The 22,068-nt window shown below is 33.7% G+C and overlaps 2 long non-coding RNA genes across 2 annotated transcripts; both read right to left on the bottom strand.

Annotated features, from left to right (window-relative positions):
* Nucleotides 1–879: 879 nt before the first annotated feature.
* Nucleotides 880–5,591, bottom strand: LOC105323974 (uncharacterized). Its single transcript, XR_010713761.1, has 4 exons — nucleotides 5,527–5,591; nucleotides 5,093–5,248; nucleotides 1,164–1,232; nucleotides 880–969 (listed from the first exon to the last, which is right to left on the bottom strand). It is a non-coding gene; the product is annotated as an uncharacterized lncRNA (long non-coding RNA).
* A 951-nt stretch (nucleotides 5,592–6,542) lies between these two features.
* On the bottom strand, nucleotides 6,543–8,232 carry LOC109620514 (uncharacterized). Its single transcript, XR_010713760.1, has 3 exons — nucleotides 8,051–8,232; nucleotides 7,373–7,527; nucleotides 6,543–6,678 (listed from the first exon to the last, which is right to left on the bottom strand). It is a non-coding gene; the product is annotated as an uncharacterized lncRNA (long non-coding RNA).
* Between the last annotated feature and the right edge of the window lie 13,836 nt (nucleotides 8,233–22,068).

Raw genomic sequence — 22,068 nt, 5'->3', positions numbered from 1 at the left:
TCAAACCATTTCATGGTACATGATCCATGAAAGTGTAAGTGTCACATATAAAAACGTAAGACAATATATAGCTATAGATTCCTCCAGAAACCAAGGAAATAATAAAAGTGAAGAAAATGAGATCACATTGGGGGAAAATACCTGCTTGAATAGTTTAAGATGTATTTAAAGATGTCCCACACAGGAGGAATAGTAGATAATTACAGTTTTTCTGATGATAATATCGTCACCTTAAATAACATCCAAATATCTGATATCTTGTAAATAATTTTATTACTTTCACAAAAATATTTCACATTACATAGCATTGCAAGTACACTTAAAACAGAAAACTACATGATTATAATAAACCAAAAAGTATATATAAAATTTAGTTTAAGTTTCACGTCATAGTTTCCTAATTATCTTATTATAAATACCCAGAACAAACCAAATCCAATGCAAGTGTCATTGAACTATTACAAACTTTGGGCCGCTTTCTTGTTCCGATTTGTGAATAGGGTCGTAGCAATGGTCGTTTCCACAATTAGGTACTATAGTTTGGTACCTATTTTGCGCCTTAGAATCAGCCTTGGATCTTGATTGTCCTTGGGTATTTAAATGAGTAATTTGTCCAATATTGTCGAGATGTACATGTGATGTTCCAGGCTTTCGACACCTTGCATTGAAAAAAACATATTAGAACCTTTTTTTAATCTACAAATTCAATATGTAAATCAAAAGATAAACTTTCTTATCATCGTACATCTTATGGATGGCATTACTCTTGTTAAGTTGACAAAAATTAACGCGTCGGACACTTTACATAAATTGTATTATTTGCTGTAAATGACAATACTTTTAAAAAAGAAACAAATTATGAAATTTCCGGTAAAATTTACCTCTCACGCAACACTCTATAGTATAGCAGAAGAAAAACGCATACTGCTATGGTGGTCCCGGAGACACTTAGTATAATCACAAGAGTATCTGGGGGAAATTTAAAAAATCATTTACGACTCAAAAAAGTTTAATTTCGAAACAGAACTAATGAGCAATAAGTTGTATGCATTTTTAAATCTCACTAATTTTTGATTTTCAAATTTATGATACTCTATTCGCAATTCCTGACTTATAAAATTACTTCATGTACTACATTGTACCTAGGATAAATGGTCGGTTACCTTTAGTCAGTGTGAGGCTGGGGGACTCTGCCTTGACAGCTGTGGTACCGTTCCCGTAGTTGTCCGTGTCTATTGATATATTACTGATATTACTGCAATCGATACTGACAAGTACAGAGAGAGAGAGAGAGAGATAGAGAGAGAGAGAGAGAGAGAGAGAGAGAGAGAGAGGGGTGGGGGAAACGAACTCTTTATTCAATGTACATGTAGCTTACATGTAAAAACAAAGCTCTGCTATTACCTTTTAAAGTCTTTTAAAGTCGTTTAAAGGGACTTGGACACGATTTTAGATCACAATTTTTTATTTTAATTTTTAGATATAAAATGATTCACTTGCACAATTTGAATGATTGACCAAAATATTCATGTTATAATTTAAGTTATAAGAGAGATACACAGGTAAGAATTAACTGTTGTGTAATCAAAGCTTGAGTCTTATTTTTGTTTACAAATAATGTAAAGTATAGAATTGCCATATTTTTTACTAAAAAAACTCGTAAAAAAGGCAAGCTTGTTCAATGTGTTTATAAAACATATTATCAATAAAAGAAAGCAACATTTGATTGAAACATATAACAAAAAACACATATATAAACAATAACAAGGATCGAGCTTTGTTTACAAAACAAAGAACTTCAAACTCTGTATCTTGCTTATAACTCTGGTTTCTGACTTTTAAATTTGAAGATCGGCGAAGAAGGCGTGTAAACTGCCTATATAAGGATAAATTAGATACTATAGAATTAAAATATCAACAAATCTTATAATTTCTTTCTAAATTATTGAAAATAATGTATATTTACCATAACATTGATTTATAACCCTTAAAAATGTTAAATATTTAGAATAAATTGATTTGAATTGGCGTATGCGTGTCAAAACCTCCAAATAGCATCATCTTTAGAACTTCAATGCCTTTTCTTTTATAGAATGGGTCTGAGCTCCATATTTTTGTCATAGTCTATATAAGGTTTAAAGGAAATCAAAACGATTTCAATCAACGAAAACGTGGAGAGATGACCCACTATACTTTAAAAATGTCACTTTGTATCACAACAATTGAACATTTTAGAAAAATAATACAAGTCCGTAAATGGGTGGTTAAAGTTGCATATAGCATTTAACAATGGAGTTTCTTGTGACTGAAATAGCTCAGTGGTTAGAGCACCAGACATTGTGTAACATTACAGAGCTAGGGTGTTTAGGCTGTGGGTTCGCTTCCACCAAACATTTTTTCTTATTGTTTGTAAAAATATTCAAAACTGAATATAGTTAGAAATTGTGCTTTTGTAAACTTGTATCATAACATTTTTAAGAATATTTAGTTAGAAAAAATTTAAATTTGAAATTGTATATTATGACTAAACAAAATGGGCATTTGCGCTGTCTTGTTCCCCATTCTTCTTTTGATAAAGCACTCAAAATACCCATATTAACCGTTCTAAACATAAACAAGAGGCCCATGGGGCCACATCGCTCACCTGAGCAACAATGGCTTGATATGGGTGTTAAAAGGATATTGTGCCATATGGCCCCTTGGTAGAAAAACAAAAAAGAATACCATAAAGTAAACTGTATCCAAATTTTACACTTATTTTCCTACACTTAATCTTTGACATTGAACCCTTATGAAATACCATTTTTACCAAAAACAAGATCCTATGCAGGATATATAACTAAATTTTTGGTAGGGGTACACTGTTAACTTCCAATTCCCTTTATTTTAGTTCTGTCCCCTCACTTTATAAAACGATCAAATTATATATGAGAATATGCATATCTATAGTTACATATTCATCTTCAACTACATTGTACTAGCTAGTTATTGTATTTTATTTAAAAAAATCATTTAAAAAATCCTATATGTGAAAGAAGAAAATAGTACCTCAAGGCGCTCAAATTAAAAACATTCAAAAATTTAATTGGTCTTCATCATTATAGACGATTGTTGTTTACCAGGCGTGAACTCGTGTGACGTTTTATAACCTTACTCACTTGATCGATGAATACACTCGAAAGAAAATTTTGTCATGTGATATGTTAAAGAGCTATTACATGTATAATCAATGCATAGGCGTCAGAACTGGGTGGAGGGGGCTGGCCGTACTAAAAATATTTTTTTTTTGCTCGTCAAGATTGCTAATAAGGTCTAGCCCCCCCCCCCCCCCCCCCCGTCCCCTCTCAATGAGCCTCAGACTGCAATGTTTTGACAGGCATATCGCTCTATATTACTAAGGCCCCACCCTTTATTTTCATCTTTATTCAAAATCGACGTTCACAAATGGCTACAAATCAAGATGATTTTCCGCTTCAATTTTTTCTTAAGAATACCGATAATACATTTATCCCCGTAACAGCAATGTTTTAAACTGTTTTAAAGAGGTCGTTTTTATTTAATTGTGTCTGAAAACCAAAAAAGATGGTGTAGATTAAGCGTATAAGGAGGGGGCCCCAAAACCAAAAAGTTGTTACAGCATATCATCCTTTTAATTTTTCTGTGCAAGTATTTAGCGTTTAGTGAGACATTTCTAGTGATAAATCAAAATTTCAGCGTCAATCGTAGAATTTTAAGCAAGATACCTAACTCACAATTCAGCTTGGTTTGAGTCAATTTTTTGTTCACAAGAGTTAATTACATTCAACTTAAGATTTTTAAACTTGCCATTTCCAATTCAGAATGAACAAATACATGGCCTCAGTTCTGTGAGCAAAGCTCTGTATCTTGCTTATAATTCGAAACTTGACACAGCTGAAACAGACGAAACATGCACTAAAACAAAGAAAGAGCACAATTCATTTTTCATATTATACATATACCTATATATTTTTAGCAGCAAAAACAATCTCCGTTAGACTGTAAATGCAAAGCATCTTAACAAAACACGTTGCATTATAATCAACCATAACGTAGAGATCGTACCGAATTACTAACTGAATGTATAGTATTTATAATATATGTTGTTAGTGCATCAGATTTTTCTCATTTTGCGCAGGTAAACAATTAAATGTCTGATATACCGAAGTCTATATTTGATTTGATACGTAAAAATTCCAAAATACAGGCGATATTTTCCCTCAAGTTAATAAGCATATTAAACGAAATTCAAAACAACGTAAAACCACAGTCACGAGTGAAAATGTCAACGCATTGAAAGATTTAACCTCAATTTAATTCACAAAATTGGCACAAATATATTTAGCATGTTTCAAGTATCCCTTCGCACGTAAACTGTTGCACAACAAGCAAATTCATCTTTGTCAGTTTGAACCGTTTGTCATGCGTCAACATTCAAACATGGCTGCTTTTTATACAAAGAACTTTTGTTTTCGATATAGAATAGCGAACCCGAAGTTATAAACTGATTGGCCGCCATTATCTCTTTATTTTTATTTTTGTAAGTTGCTCATTTGAAACAGAATTCGCCGATAATTTTTGCAATTTATATTGTCCTGTCCATAAGGATTATTTATGGAAAATTACGTTGAATTTGACTCTGTAGTTCTTGAGAAGAAGATTTTTTAAAATGCACCCCCTTTTTCTACAGTTTCGATGTTTTCTCCGTTTTAAATAAAGATCAGTCTTTCATTTCTGCAATTTATAATCAACTTTCTGTAGGGATGCTTTGTGCCAAATTTGGTTGAAATTGGCCAAGTGGTTTTAGAGAAGAAGTTAACAATGTGAAAAGTTTACAGACGGACGGACAGACGCACGACGGACAAAAGGTGATTCACTAATACTAGTATATACATGTACGTCCCTGGCCTTGGTTTCTCTTAAAGGTTTTCAAATATTCATCACTACTGTTGGGTAATAGAGTATTTATCTTAATTTATCTTCACCATTCTTTATCAGATAAAAGAACAATTCATGTGAATTATGTTTTTTTTTCTCTGAATTCTCCAATTACTGAGACAATAAAACGATATACCTATATTGTATTTCCTTATCCCAGTCCATGTAGACTCACTTTGACACACAATGTGAGTGTTTCCTGTAATAAATTTGTTATTCTGTTTGCAGGTATTCTAATAGGCGTTAAAAGTTCCATTGAAGAGTGAACTAGAATTAACAGAATCACCTGACACTGTCAAAAAAGAAAAGGAATTAAAAAAATTTACCGGTATATTATAACTATGCCAATAAAACTTAAGATATGATGGATAATGATACGAAATTGTAAAACATAAAAATTCTAGTGGTCCTTGCTTTATGAAATTCATATTCCCTTTGAAATTTTGGGAAATTATTTGCATCGCATTATACAAAACGATAGTTTTAATTCAATAATAAAATAGCGTTTAATTAGTTTTTTGGTTAAAAATCATTATATGCTCTTGAATATATAATCATGTATTCACGTACCACATAATCCTAAAGCATTTCCGTTGCATTCGACTCCACGAACAGTTATTTGTGAAATATTTTTGTTTCCGTGGGTAAGTCTACAATACAAATATTTGTACAAATCAAACTTTTATTAAGAACAAGTTGCTTGTTATACATCCGATTCAGAGATACATTATCATCGGTTGCATTTTGTGAACGGCTTCGGCCGATCACAGTTGTGTCCATATAAGGCATCCGGCAAATTTAACTATTTGCGCACGCACACTATCTTATTTACTTTGCAATGACAACCTTATTTAAATCTATAATTAACGTTACTCTAATCATTTTACTCTGAAAATAAATCATTTATAGGGCTACATACATAACATAATGATTCAAATCACGCTCTTTTTTCACATATGCGTAAGAATATTAGTCGGAAGTATGATTCGCCTACTAAGTGTAAAGTTCATTCATGCCTTGCCGTTTCGGAAATCATTAAAACGGTGTTATATATATATATATATATATATATATATATATGTATTTTACTGCATGTAGCGTATATTATATTAACAGAGTTGACCAATAGTATTTCATGCCGACCATTTCTTTAAAAGGAATACTTGTTTTAAATTTACTGTGTCTACGCATTTTGTAAGCATTTTAAATTCACTCATAAGATCGATGTAGATTTGGTTTACTAGCATTTGTCTAGCACGTGATTGAGAAAGAGTTATTAGCATTAGCTATCATTTTCGAAATTAACAATTATATTGATGTCACGAATAGGGTACATAGGGACACGGAGTGAATTTTTTAGGATCAATATAATAAAATTGAGGCAAAATAATTAATTGTACATACAACGTACAATATATTTATACAAGCATGTATTAAGGATACTGCGTTCTAGGGCATGAAAGGAATTAATTGATAATATTCAAACACAAAACATATGTTGTCGGAAAATTAATGTACAAACATATTAGAATTAATATCTACTAAATCACAGGGTTTATCAATCATAAACGTGTACTTGAATTCTTCGTAAGCACTGAAGTGACCCTGACCGCCACATTCACCGTCCTCAAAAGAAGAAGGTGAGCAGGTAATGTTACATTTGTCACTCTGGTCGAGGTTACCACGAGCTGGACCTTTGCAATAGCAGAAACAGTGGGACTTCTACAATTTAGTGACCACTGTATCATGAATTGTGTCACTAAAGGAGTAATCTGTATACACACACGTATGCTACTGTTATTTTTTAACTAACATTATATCTAATTTACCAACATTCTATTAAAGCAATCGGTTCCTGAACAAAAACATATTTAATATTAACAGTATCAAAAGGTATGTTTCACAAAATATCTTACGATTGTAAAACGGTTTGACTACTGATTACTTATACTAGTTATACGCGAGTACTTAATTCCGCGATTCCGCTGTTTTGTTTTGAACAAATCGCGAGAATATAAAACCGCTATCACCATTCCTTTGTTATAATATTCTATAGTTCAAAACTGTCTGACAAATAAAAGCGAGATTTTAAATTCCTCGAGGGTTGCTTCTCGCGATTTTACGCGGAAATTATTTCCTCGCGCTTAATCAGGAATCTGCAGTATACAATGATACACCATTTAAACTATTCAGTTATTTATTATTGTCCACACTTACAGCATTAAGATTTGCAAAATATGTCTTTCTTTAAATTATTCCTCATAAATTGGTCATTTCAAAATATTTCGTTCGGAAAATTGTAGGTTTTTTTAAATTAAACTTTCATAAAATAAAATAAAATTAATGAATTCAGAAAATTAATTTCAACTCTAATTATATCTTTTGCAACTAGAGCCAACAAAAATTCGAGACTGACCTGCAGTCCAAAATGAATACCTGTTGTGTTTTCACATAGACTATTTTTCAGGGCTTTCATTTTACACTGCCAATAACAGGCCCCCACTGAATTATTGTTAACCATCAAACTACATGTTGACTGATTTGTGGGTAATGTGGAAATCTGGTAACAGCCTATGGTAAATAAAAAGTTGAACAATAAATTAAGCGATCTTATATCTACAATGTAGCTACAATTTGCCTTCAACTCTTCATAATCAATTTGACTCTGAACTTAACAAATCATATTAAACTACTTATTTCACCTTGACCCAAAATTAGGTAGACAGTTTATTTTTAACAAGCTCAAAAAACAAAACTAATCAGACATATTTTTTTCATCATGGTTACTGTTTTATTTCCTCGAAGATTATTATATCTGTACTCAAGACGGAATAGATCAATAAGAATAAGGCAGGAAAAGGTGCAAAGTACAGAAACGGTGATTTGTGTTTGTTCCGTTTACGTGGAATCAAATGAAATTTTGATAGCTTAAAATGTATTTTCAAACTGTTTGTTTGTCCCCTTGTCTAAATGTAATGTAAAAGTGTACATGTAACGAAGTACCAACGATGAAATTTTTTGTGGAAAATCTCTCTCTCTCTCTCTCTCTCTCTCTCTCTCTCTCTCTCTCTCTCTCTCTCTCTGATATATGTACCTCTATAAGCAATCCAGGGAGTATATTTTCCTTTCACTGATGACCAGACAGGAAACTCCTCTGTCGTGTTCATTGGAGGGCCCCTTACATTACGTGCACGTATTCGTACCAGGGAATTGACACGATATCCGCCAAATCCATGAGTTGTTTCCGACTTAGCCTTCATCGCGTTCCTTTGGCATATTAATATGGATGTATGACGTCATTACGTGAAACATGTATACCATCAACTTATATAAACGTCATTCATGTTGTATTGTATGAAGGCGAATGGAAGACTGCATTTTAGAATTAAAAATCCAATGCTTTGCAATGTTAGAAAGCTTACTCATTTAATAGATGTTTAGGATTTGTACATACCCGTGCTAACAAAAACAACGTAGATATTGCTAGAAGGTTCACCATATCTTCGTCTATCTTTTCATAGATATTGCTAGAAGGTTCGCCATATTTTCGTCTATCTTTTCATAGATATTGCTAGTATGTTCGCCATATCTTCGTCTATCTTTTCATATGCATTTATTTTATATCAATGTAAGTTATCAACATGTTATCTATAATGCATTATGATTAATGGTTTATTTCCTTGCAGTTTTACATTTAGGTAAAACCCCTGTCACACCGGAGCTGCGTCCTCACTTTAATAATGTAAAACGCCAAGGTAAAGTTCAGTAGAGTCTCCTCCAGCGCCGTAACAACGCAATATCATCTTCGTACGTCGCGGTGGGATCGCCTTGAACATTTAAGGTCAGTAGCGGGTTTAAAATTTCGCGCCTTCTGCGCAGTGCGTTGCGCATAATATGAATAAAGAGGTTTACATGTCGTAAAACACCAATTAAGGGAAAAGTATTAATTGAGGTTATAAATGTAACAATTTGATTGTTTTTAAAATAATTATTGTAGTTTAAAGAATTTTTAATGAATTAAACCAAAAAAATCTCCCTAGAATGTTGCAAGAAAACACTTCCGGTTTTCGATAGATCGTCAAATTTCTACACATTAAAGAAGAAAACAGGCTATTTTCAGGATGTGCCGCTTTGATGTTATATCAGAGGTGATGACCAGAAAATATAAGATATGGGCATCATTTCTATGTACAGTGTAGCGATTCATCTACGTTCATCGATTCAAAGTCAAGGGCTGAATATGCAATGCTTACAAAACGAGTAACAGGGTAAGTAATGTACATTGTATATTATATGATTAACGACTATCGTGGGCATATCATTATTACCGTAAACAACCCCTAACGCGGGGGAGTCGACAAAAAGTAGGGGGGAGTCGATTCCAACGCATGGGGGAGTCGATTTTCTTCGCTTCGAAGACCGAAGGAATTTAGGTCATGCCTTTTGTAGGTATTTATAAGAAGTAATTCCAAAAAGTATATACCGCACGGAAGACAGCGATAGTCAAACTTTGTGTCGGTCATTTGTCCGAGTGCTCTATGCGTCTAGTAGTCTCAAACACTTCGAAACTATTTGACAGATTTCAAATTCACGGTGATCAGGTGATCAAAATATGCATGATTTGTAAAATATACGACTTACTTTGGGATACAGACAGTTGAAACAGGCGAACAAATGATTAACCTTGTAAGTGCAATAATCAAATCTTAACAAACCTTAGGAGAAAATGAGTAATCAAGACATTTTCTGTTCAGATGTAACGGTAACGTAGGGGAGAGTCGATTTTCGGAAAACAGACCGCATAGGGGAGTAGAAAAATGAAATCCAATTCACTCTATCGGAAATGTTCAACTCATTTTTCCATAGTGAATAGCATTCAGACGAGGTCTATAAAAGTCGACTCCATCTAATAGATAAAATGGTTTTACTTATTCACAGATATTTAAGCAATAAAGACAGGTACATGTACTACTTATGTTTTCCATTCAATTTCGTTTTTTGTTTTCATTTTTATTTAATTGAATTAAAAGAGAAAACATTTATTAAAAGGTATTTTCTTCAATTTCTTTACAGTAACGCGACCCATTGAAACGAACCACACGTGTTTGAACGTATTCGAAAACGTTTAATTGACTTTCAAGAACTACTTTTTAAACCATTGCATAGCTGATCAAATTTTTAAAAATTATTTGAACATCTATATTGATTTTTTTTACATCGGTCATTGATGTCTTTTTGTACTTTAAATGTTGAAATTGCGTGCGTTTTTTCTATCTTGATTGAGCGATTTTGCATTTTAGTAAAGCTACATGGAAAGCACGGACTATAAGTACTTACATGGGCTAAGTTCAAACTTCCAAGTAGCTATATAGTTCTCATTACTATGGTAATCATCTTCATATACGTTAAATGGCTGGTACTTATGTGTAAAAGGGGTGACCTAAATTCCTTCGGCCTTCGAAGCGGAGACAATCGACTCCCTCACGCGTTGGAATCGACTCCCCCCTACTTTTTGTTGACTCCCCGCGTTAGGGGTTGTTTACGGTGATTATTATCGTCTGGAAAATGTACTCATCGAGGGACGGCTCGGGGAAATTTTTGTCAAAGTCTAAACATTTAAAATCGATAAGGGCGTCAAAATTATATCAGAAAAGACAGAATTTCGTCAATTTAATAACTGAAGACCATGATTATTGTCACAGATCTATTGAAAACCACTCTAATTCAACATTTGAAAGTGAAATTCAGAATGATTCTGAAACTGAATGTCAAAATGAAGAAACTATCAGTACATGTGAAAGTGATACAGACTTTACATGTGCCACTCAGGATTTGCCAACAGATTTGGTTGACTTAGATTATTGTAGATTCATTGTAGACTTAGGAGTTTTAGCAAAACAATTAGACAAGTGTAGCTCTTGTAGCAAATCCCTGCATTTGACCAATTCACTGGGTCTTAAGCCAGCAGGTGTGACAGAAACTGTGTATGTCCAATGTCCAGATTGTGGATTTTTAAGCAAGGTTTACCTTGGAAAGACACATCACACTGGAAATACTATCAGAGGCCGAGGAGCTTTTGATACAAATACAAAGGTTGCTACAGGTATAATTTTGTGTCTAAATTTATGATAATCTAATTTATAGTTCATTTTAAGTTCTCGTTTCAATCATCTTTTGTTAATTTTCTTAATAATACATCAATCATATCAGTGATTGATAAAAGGCATTTTCATTTATTAGTGGGATTTATATGTATAAACGGAAAACTCTTTGAAATTCATGGATATTATTACCAATTCAATATTTTTCAGAACACCTTACACCATTTTTCAATACTATCAAATGGGAACATTCATGTCATTGGCAATGCAAAATACTCATGGACATTTTGATTGTATCTTTGTATTTCAACAAGATGTGATAAAGTCTGCATTCAATTTATCATTGTAATTTAAAATGAATGAAACTATATAATTGTAACAACACAAGGATCGCCTTGAACATTTAAGAACTCCATGCGACGGCGCGCACTTTGAACATGCACAAAGTACGCGCCGTGGCTCTGCGTTCTGATAAACACGCCTTAGAAGCGTAGTGAGGTCACCGTTAGAGCGCCGTAAGATCTCCAACAGCGCCACGAGAGCTCCGTCTGTGCACTCAAGGAACGCAGCTAATCGCAGTGTAGACGCAGTGATGAGTCAATTGCGCTTGCACGGAGACCTCACGGAGTCCTTTGGGATCTCACTGCGTTTCTATCGCGCTCTCACTGCGCATCCACAGCGTTTAAACAAGTTGTTTTTCATTTGGTTGCATTCACACAGCGACCCTCGTGACGTTTCTTCTGCGTTTATACCGCGCTCCCACGGCGTTTCTAGAGCGTTGTCATCAAGACCACAAAAACTCGAACAATGGCTGTTGTACAATAGCAAGCGATGTAATAATTATCAAACTGGATGTAAATGACTATGTAAAAAGTAGCATTTGCTAATATTCCAAGACCTATCAATAGACGTAGATGGAATTCATGCCATTCGGTTCTGATGTTTTCACATCTTTTCTATGTTTTCTGACAACTAATAACGTAAATTCTTGTTTGTTTCCCATACAATTGTACAAATTAATATTAACCCACCAAGAAGTAAAGAACGTCTTGTGCATGCAGTCAGCGCGCAGAGCACGCCGTGGACGCGCGGTAAAAACTCCTAGCACTTCATGAGCGCTCGGCGGGGACTCAGCGATAGCGCAGTTAAACGCCAAGTATAACTCTGTGGAAACGCAGTTACACGCCGTGGGAGCTCCGTAAGAACGCATCGGTCGCCGTCAGGACGCCGTGATATCTCCACTTGTAAAATATACAATTTTTCTGAATTTTCCTTGCGATCCTTCGGCGATTCCATGAATTTTACAATGCCGTGAACACGCCGTGGGGACGCAGCTTCGTGTGACAGGGCCTTAAGAGTTATTGCTCTTTGCACGAACCAATGATATAGATTGATTGCTTCAAGATTAACGTGGTTTCATGAGAATACGCTGTTAAAGAAAAGACTCTGATTCCATATCCATGTTCATTATCATAATAATAATATTTATTGTCATAAGTCATGAGTCCATATTTATTTAATTAGAACCATTTTAACAAGTCAGTAGCATGTAATTTTTTCTTTCGTCAAAACAAGTTAAAAATGACGCTGTTTTCAAGTGAAATATACACAGATTGCGTAGTCGTACATGTAGCTCAAAAGCCAGACAAATCTTGTTGATTTCAAAGCGCCATTGCTGAGAGGCCAGCAATGAAATAGACAGGCCTACGTTACATTGCCGTTTGACACAACTACCCAAGTCCAAACTCTTGCTAAAATGGTTCTAATCATTCCTTGTTATGGGCTAACTACTCCACAGTTATATAATGAATGAAAATACACTCTCATTATGAATGACAAAAGTACTCGTAAAATGTTAAATTAAAGTTCGATTGGGTGTTGTAACTAAATTAAGTTAGAATAATTTTATCACCGGTCCGATCTTACGGTTATATACATTCATCCAATATATTATCCGACCATAATTCTCGATCAAAATATTGACCGTGATAGGAAAATGTTTTATCACTGATGGAGGTTGACAAAAAGATTTTTGATGTGCTGCAATTTGATATCGCAAAGATATTCCGGGTGTCTAAGCACTTGTACATTCTATCCATTTGTGTTATTTGATTCATTAAACATCTAAACGCATTGCCTTTGTTGTGTTGTGTTTAGATTTAAAGGCCTGGCAAACAGGAATAGCTCATAAGTTTATCATTTCTTACATGGTTTATACTTAACCTACATGTACTCTATGGTTTATACTTTGTCAGTAAATTCCATATGTGAGCGGAGCTCCATCCCCATAATACCTATAATTTAATGAACATAATTATATATAAACCATATTAGATCAACTACAAATCATGTACCTATTAAAAAATAAAAATCCTCTTTACTCCCACACATGTGAGGAAAAAACTGAATGAATGATTATGATGTCCATGAAGCCCTCTACCAAAACTGTGAAAATCTAGGCCCATGGGTCAGGGGTTCAAAGTCTTAGGTGGAGCCAAATTCGGCAATATTGTGAACAGGTTTTAAATATAAGAAAATCTATTTCTCTACTCTCCTATAAAGATGAGATAAACTAAATGCATGATTATAATGTTCATAAATCATTGTACCAAATTGAGAAACTCATAACCTCTGGGTCAGGTGTTAAGACCTTACCGCGGGGCCAATATAGCTATATACAATGTAATGATAATGTCTTAAATCTTAGAAAATCTTTTTTCTATATTCTATATTGTATTGCGTTATTATGATTTCCATGAAGCCATCTATTAAAATTCTCAAAATCATGGAGGTTCAGGCCCAAAATCGAGGCCAATATGGCCACATAATGAAAATGTATTAAATCCTAAAAAAAAAAAAGGTCTCCTTCTTTATTCCCATACATGTATATATTGGGGAAAATACTAAAAGTGTAATTATGATGCAAATGAAGCCATCTGCCTAAATTGGGAAATTAAAGGCCCATGGGTCTGGGATTCAGGTTCTGAGGCGGGGTCAATACGGCCACATAGTGACAATGTCTTAAAACTTTAAAAGTCGTTTTTCTCTACTCTTAGATATAATTGAGATTAACTAAATGCATAATTATTATGAAATTCGTATGCATAGCCTCTGGGTCAGGGTTCAGACCCTATGGCGGGCCAATATTGCCATAAAGTGAAAATGTAATAAATCTTATAAAAAAAATTTTTCTATTCCACGTCAGTGGGAGAAAAACTAAATGCATGATTATGATGTCCATAAAGCCCTCTACCTAACTGTGAAATTCATCCATGGGGCAGGATTTTAGGATTTTTTTTTATTTTTTTGGGGGGGGTGGAGGTGTTGTCAAATATTTCCATATAGTAAACATGTATTTTAAGGTCACTTGAGTCACTCGCATAACCTTTTGCGAATGGTCTATGTTGCTCAGCTGACCGTAAACGCCTGTGGGCCTCTTGTTTATATTCAAGTTTAATTTATCAATATTTTAACATTCATTTTCTACTACTTATATATAAATATAACAATAGTTGCCATGTATTGGATGTAAAAAAAAATACAACAAAAATACGTACCTACTTGAAGAAAAAATTATTAATAAAGCCATAGACTGCTATTTATCTATGGGGATAGCTTTCCAAATAATAATAATTATATTAATCGATTCAATAAAGGGGGCAAAAGTATTTTAACATACCCAGGTTTTCTGTAAAAAAAAAAAAAAAAAAAAAGAAGTTAAAATCGTTACAGTACACAAAAAAACATTGTAGTTGTTAGTTGCTGATGTCGTTGAGTTACTATAGTAAATATGTTTTCCAGAGTGAATTCTGATTCGTATATTCCTGCTTCTAGAGAGCTGATGAAGAGCGTCTATGTGAGGGTAGGTCGATATAATTAAAACACAGTCAGACTTTAAACAACGCTCCTTTACGGTATATAGAGGTCGGGATCTGGGTTCCTAGTGGAATAGTTTATATTGTGATTTCATATACTGCAACTAATTTTAAAAAATTACACATAAAATAATGTTTCAGAATCGGATTCTCTACTGCACTAGCACGGAGAGAGTTCTCTGTTTGACCATTGTGCCATTGCAATATTTACTAAATACGACAATGGAAAAATATGTATTTGTTCATTCAAAAACAAAGAATGCATTACAAGCTTATCTTTTAAAAAGATTGGTGAGCTAGCGCTGTAGCCATCATAAAACACAGAAGCAGATTTCTAAAACATTGGTTTAAATTCCTGAATCGATTTATTAACAATAGGAAGGCAGAGGGGTGTACGGTGGTGAATGTGCCTTAATCATTATGTTTCTACTGTAATTTCAATTTCGAGGTGAAATTTTCAAGAACCATTGGTACTGTTTTGTTGCAATCGTATCTTCTCGGGCCTATCCGGCAAGTTTGGAAAACATATCCGAGGTTGTTTTCCAAACTTGAAGATAGTTAAGATAAAGCTTGCTATTTATTATAACATTTAAAATAACTTTGCATTATAAGACCTAAGCTACTGTTACTTTTTGATATTTACAATAAAACGCTCAACTTCATGTGAAGATGATAAAACGAAATTCACGTGGTACAGTTTATCTACAGTAGCACAGGATTCCCAGAATCCCCTACTATAGAGTCGAGCATGCGTATTCCAGTGAAAAAGACTAACGTAGTTGCTAGCTCTCGAGCGCTAGCAAATAGTTCGTAAACAAGAGAAAGATGAACAAGTTTAGCTTTTAGAAAAAGCTTACCGTCTTTAAGCAAACTCTTAACAGCAATAAGATATCAAAGACAATTTAATTACTTTTTTTATATAAATGTCGCCTTCTTCTCCATGCAATAGCGTGCCGAACTTTTTTTTAAATGTGTGCCTTTTAAGCGTGCGTGCTTAAAAATTGTTTGTTGAAAATTGTTTACAGCATGTTATTTATTTGAAATCGACTGTAGTAGGTAAAAAGAGATCTTAGGAAGGGTTGTATTACTGTAGTAAAATCAAAGTTAATACAACTGCATTCAGTATCACTCATTTTTACTGTTATTTTTTTTTACTGATATTAGTTTCTCCGTATCTAATATACTAACTTGTTTACTGATATTAGCCATACCGTATCAAATTTCATTGGTATTTGTATAATCAAAACAAAAAGAAAAGAACAAATTATTTCAAGAGATGTTACAGAATATTGCTTTTAACAAGTTAACAGAAAAATGAAAGCCTGAATTTCACTAAGAGCCATTTTTATTGTTCTTTTGTTTTCTCACTTTTTTAAGATTTGAAATCTACGAAAATTGTTACATGTAAGTCGTACGTAAAATTGATCATCAGAAAATTATCTCCCTTGTGCCGAACAGTATATCAACCAATGAAATAAATGTAAATTTTCACATCATGTATTTTCTACCAATCACAAAGGAGAGGAAGTGCACAACCCGAAGACTGTAAATTATTTCAACTCTTCATACCGTCTTCCAGGAAGACGGTAATAACTTCCCTGATCATCGAGCCCGATCAATTACAGGCTTTTTAATAACCGTGCCGACCACTTTAAACTTTACCGACCTCTAGTTTCTTTTCTTCGGATAATTACGGAGGGTTAAGTGGGGACATGTAATGGGATCCTCTGCATATAAGGACGCCAACGATTGTCCGTGCACCCGGGCATTCGGAATACCTCTCACAATGCTGACCGCTGCTAGAAGTCATTAAAGAAGATTTACATGGGCGATGAAGGTTCATTAGGTGATCTTGCAACAACGGCTACAATGCCTGTCATCGAAGTCCGGGCGAGGGCCATATGCCTGCGCAGACCATTTAATGTGTTTCTTTTCTAGATCATAATTCAATCGGGTGGCGGTCAGTGCAAGGGAAATTGAATTTCTTTTTGAGGAGAAAAGGATCTAGTTTACCAAAATTATAGCATTTTGCACATCACTATTTTATGGGGCACTGCATGTCAGGGTTAATGAATGCAATGGACCTGCATTATCAACTTACTGACCAAAACTGCCAGCTGCCGAAGCCGCAATTTAAACTTTTTTTTGTGTCTTCCTCTTTCGATCTTTTTTCCCCCTTGCTACCATAGAATTAAGATCAGAACGGTACTGCACATTGATAAGGTTTCCTCCAGAATAAAAGAATAAAAAATTTCAAAAAAAATAAAAATACTCACAAAATATTTTTTTTTGTTTAATTCATCGTTTATTTATTTTATTTTTTTGGACTGGTAAACGAAATAGAGAAATCTAATTTAATCCAATTTTTATTGCTAGCAAGTGTACATGCTTTTATATTTGGTTGAAAATTCTAAATGAGTCAATCTAAAAGAAAAATATATCCAATACAAATGTAATAAACCTTTAATTTGTTTTTAGGGGGAGAAATGTTTAAAGTTTGTTAGGTTTTAAACATGTGATTTTATCATTTTTTTTATTCTGAATACTTGACCGAAAAAAAACCCACAATGACAGGGGTTGCGCAAGAATATCAATGCAAGGCATTCTTTCATTTCCTTCGATCTTTGTTTCATCCAAAATAGACACAGAATCTTGCCGCCAAAAACTCTTGTTTGAATAGTGAAACACTGAAAATGAAACAACATGTATTAAAGAAACAAAAGAATATCAGCCAATCTGCAGCTGATGCTTAACCCACCAGAATTGACTCAATGAGGTATAGGGTTTCTGAAATATCAAATTTGTCCTTACGAATGTTGATAAAGTTTATCTGAGAATGAAGCTCTCAAATGGATTGGATATAAAGGAATTAACATAGAGTGCGATTCACATAGAAGCTGAAGAACCTGTCTTCACCTGGTCTAGAGAAATTTAATTGATACAATAGTACGGGGGTTGACTCGTAATAATACACCCCAAATAAATAGAAAATTATCGTTTAGAGCTTGAAAAATTATCTGCAGGACATAGTATCGGGCTTATCGTCGGTGACACCAATTTTTCTCAATTTAAATGTCATGTCCCAAATTGAGGATGACTATTATACGGAGTCGTATGAGGACATGCGAGTAGCATCATTCCGGATTCCCGTGTTGAAAACAACACGGTTTGGATCCATCCATCACAATCAGCTTCAACAGAACGCTTGTTTATTTGTCATAGAGCGCAGTATGAAGACAATTTCTCTCCATCTCAACATTCATTTCGTTTTATGAAATCAAATAATTTTTTCTCAGGTTCCCACCAATTTCCTGAAATAACAATACAGATGCGAAATCGTCATGCATTTAATTATGGAGATCGAGAAAGGATTTCTTTTTCCCCAGGACAATATTCAAGATGAAATATGGCTATATGCTACAATTGACTTATCGAGAACTACGAAAAATTAACGTATTCAAAAGACGGAGAATAAGAAATATAAATTCCACTTATCGTTTATATTTCTTTATGTTTCTAATCTTTATCATGGGTCTTGCAGACTGCTTATTCATGTACATGTAATATGAATTGCATATAGTTGCTTTTTATTCAATAAAATTTTAAATACAGTAACTAAGTTTTGGTATACCCCAAGTTGATAGTTTTAAACCGCCGTGTTATTTTTCAAGTTTTTTTTTCTTTTTGAAAATTAAGCGAAAGTTTAGTTAAGTTTCATAGATTGATATTTTAATCCGAAAATCATTTATGAAAGAAAAATATTTTAATCATTGTCAAATAATAAAACGCTGTATGGTATTGATGGATAATTCCTAAAATTTATAATTATTGGGTTACAAACTATATCTTTTGGACTTGGAGATCCAGTTTGATTTTACTTCTTTTCCTTTGCGGTGGTGGTAGCATTATTTTATCAGTTTATTCTGTATTTCATATATATTCATTCAATACATTTCTCGATCCTGGATTAAAAAAACATTCGTTTTCTTTGTATCATTATTTTTAAAATACTAAATCGCACTTTAGTTGTAAAGAGATGAGCTATGACTAACATACCAGGCGCTGGGGGGGGGGGGGGGGGGTGACTTTTTCTGCGAGGTGCACATAGTGGCAGTAAATTGTCTTGTCCAGCACGACAACAGCACAAAAGGAATGGCGATAAATTTTACAGGACATTTTAATTAATTCATGATTTAATGCTGCGTCCATTGATCAGGGAATAATGGGGATTGATCTAACGCTGTTTAACTGCGGATAAGTCCGTAATAAAAATATGCAGGGAGATCGAATTAGCGTGAAAAATATATGTCATGTTATGGCTGTACCTGTCAACCGAACAAACGCGTGCGAGATGTCTGAAGTGACCGTTTGAATTCCGCCTCGTGTCGCCGGCTAGCACCACAATGGACTTTTGAAACACGAACTGTCCGAAAACACAAGAAAGTGTTATCTCCTCGGCTAACATGCTGTAATCCCTGGCCATTTTGGCATTGATGTTTAAATGAATTTGGATGTTAGTTATGACCGGTGCACGTGCATTAAACATTATTACGGACCTATTTGCAAACGATGGTCTTCTAGGAGCGCAATATTCAAGGACCTTATTGTGTAAAAATGGATTTTGTTAATATCTTAAACTAATAGAGGCAGATAAATGGCTTTTCAGATGACAGGAGAGAGCTGCAGACTTCCACAATCTTTTGACCCCTACAATGGCCAGACTTTCATTAAATTTCCATATCGTTTTTGCATGAGCTGAGAGAAATGAATCGCAGGCCTTACTATAACGTATTTACATAGAATATTGGATATTAATCGCGCAATTAGCGTATTTTTCGCAGATATTAAGAAGCAATGATGGACACTTGTCGACGAGCGAGAGTTCGTAATGGAAATCGCCACAGATTTATGAATGCGGAATTTGAAAGATGTATAAATGATTGAATAATGTATTAACATATTAGGCTATTGGTCATTATAAGAGACCATAAAATAGCTGCCAACTGCCTTACGTTGAGTGGACAGCAGTCCTAAACAACTGTTCCTGAAAATTTTGGCGTTGGATGAATTGGTCTGTTTTCATAAATAATATTTCAATGACGTCAAAATTATCTCGATGCTCTATAGTTCTGTACATATTTCTATCTCGAGAGTAAACCTTTGATCCCTTTGTTTACAATGTATAAAGTATGATACAATTACATGTATACACGAAAAAAAAATTGTAGTAAAATGTGGGACCAATGCTTGTTGGTAAAATTAATAAAAAAGATTTTTCCTATATACTTTTATCTTATTTCATTTGTAATACTAGGGACAAATGTTTTTTCTTTAAATATACTTTGTTTTAGCAATAATAATTAAGAAACCTATCTCGAAACTGGACATTGAGACATTTTTAGAAACAATATAAATGTATATGTATTAAGTGCTGTCAAATATTACACGCACCAACAATATTCATGCAACAAAAGTTAATTCAGACAGAAAAAAAATGAATAATCATCTACTTTAGATTTTTGAAAACAGAATGATATCAGTAAAAAATTCATAACACCTTTCTGATCGATGCAGGATTTCTAAATTGGATATTCAAAATAGCGATTTGATATAAAATAGATAAAAAAGGATATAAAATTAGTCATGCATTCAAGCAAATGGAGCGAATCTTTCGTAAAAAAAAAATGTTCTTAAACTTCCTGACTATTATCAAAATCGAACAAATTACTTATTTTCAATCTCCCATATGTTTGATATTAACGAATATGGCATTTACGACATCAGATAAATTTTATATCTAAAAAAAATATATAAAAACTGAGCTATCAAATGTAACAAAAAACATTTTCATTTTTTTTTCAAACATCTCAAATAACAACAATGTAAATGCAACAAAAGAAAATAAAAACCAATGACCCGTTCGGGCCAACGAACAAACCCCTTAATCATTACGATGGCGAGGCAATATCTTTCTAAAGGGCGACAATGCATAAGAATGGACTTGATGAGATCCGGCATTTTCCGTAGTGTTTCGATTATCTTTCAAGCATGGCAACCTCGCATTTGAGAGACAGGTGCGGCCGTTTTCATTTTCTTGTTTCTCAGAAGTCAAAGCTCAGGCCAATGGCAGTGTAGGCTAATCAAACTCGCCGTCTAAGAAATATTCGGTTTCAAAGAATTTTCCACGGAGAGCTGAATACTTTTTTTTAAATGGCCCAATGAAGCGAATATTGTATAAGATTTTGTTCCAATTATATGCTTGACGATGCTATGTATTTAGGAAACACAAAACCGGGACCTGTTGAAATCAAAGGCTGAAGCCATAATTCAAAAGCTTATTTGGAAAATATTTTCTTTGGTGGTATAGAATGACAGAATCATTAGAATTTTATGGATATTATCTGTTTATGTAATTACTATTTAGGGAAAAAATTCTCTTTTTAGTACGGAGTCATTAGCAACATCTGCGGTTTGAAAACAATGTCAGCCGAAATCGTAAACATCTCGTTAGCATTGTAATGGAGAATCCCTTTGTAAAAATTTTATTAAAATTTTTTGGGGATAAAATTTTCACCAAAAAACAAAAACCATCGTGTAGTCAAGTATGGATATCTTCTAAAAGGTGAATACTCTTTTGGAGATAAATGTAACCGGTTTGTTTTTAAAAAAAAAAAAAAAAAAAAAAAGGGAAATTGCATGTAAACTTATTTTTGGACAGAATTTCACATAAATGCCACAGAAAAAAAATTACATGCAACTGTAATAAATGTTCTAGATTGGCCAATAATTGAAATGTACTTTGAATGCATATTTTTAGTGCACGCGACACGTTTCTTTTTCGGGATAGAATGATCTTTTCGTTCCATTTTCATTACGGTTAACATTAAACGACTTCTATTTTGTTTTTTCAATGTATATGAAATGTTTTGGCAAAATGAGCTCTTTGTAATTGAAGGTTATCATATTCTGTGGACTTTTATTATTTCTTCTAAAAAAAAAAGAGTGTTAAGACTACATCAAATTGGCCTTAGATAAATGATTTTAAGATATTTAAATTTTCTGGAAAAAATTCTGTACTTGGAAAACAAAATAAATTGTGGGGTTTTTTTTCGGAGCAGTATTGTTGTCTTTATGTG

This window comes from Magallana gigas, chromosome 5 (assembly GCF_963853765.1).
Source record: "Magallana gigas chromosome 5, xbMagGiga1.1, whole genome shotgun sequence".
NCBI classification, from domain to species: domain Eukaryota; kingdom Metazoa; phylum Mollusca; class Bivalvia; order Ostreida; family Ostreidae; genus Magallana; species Magallana gigas.
Note: the sequence above shows the minus strand (reverse complement) of the source record. Positions and strands in the feature narration are given on the sequence as shown.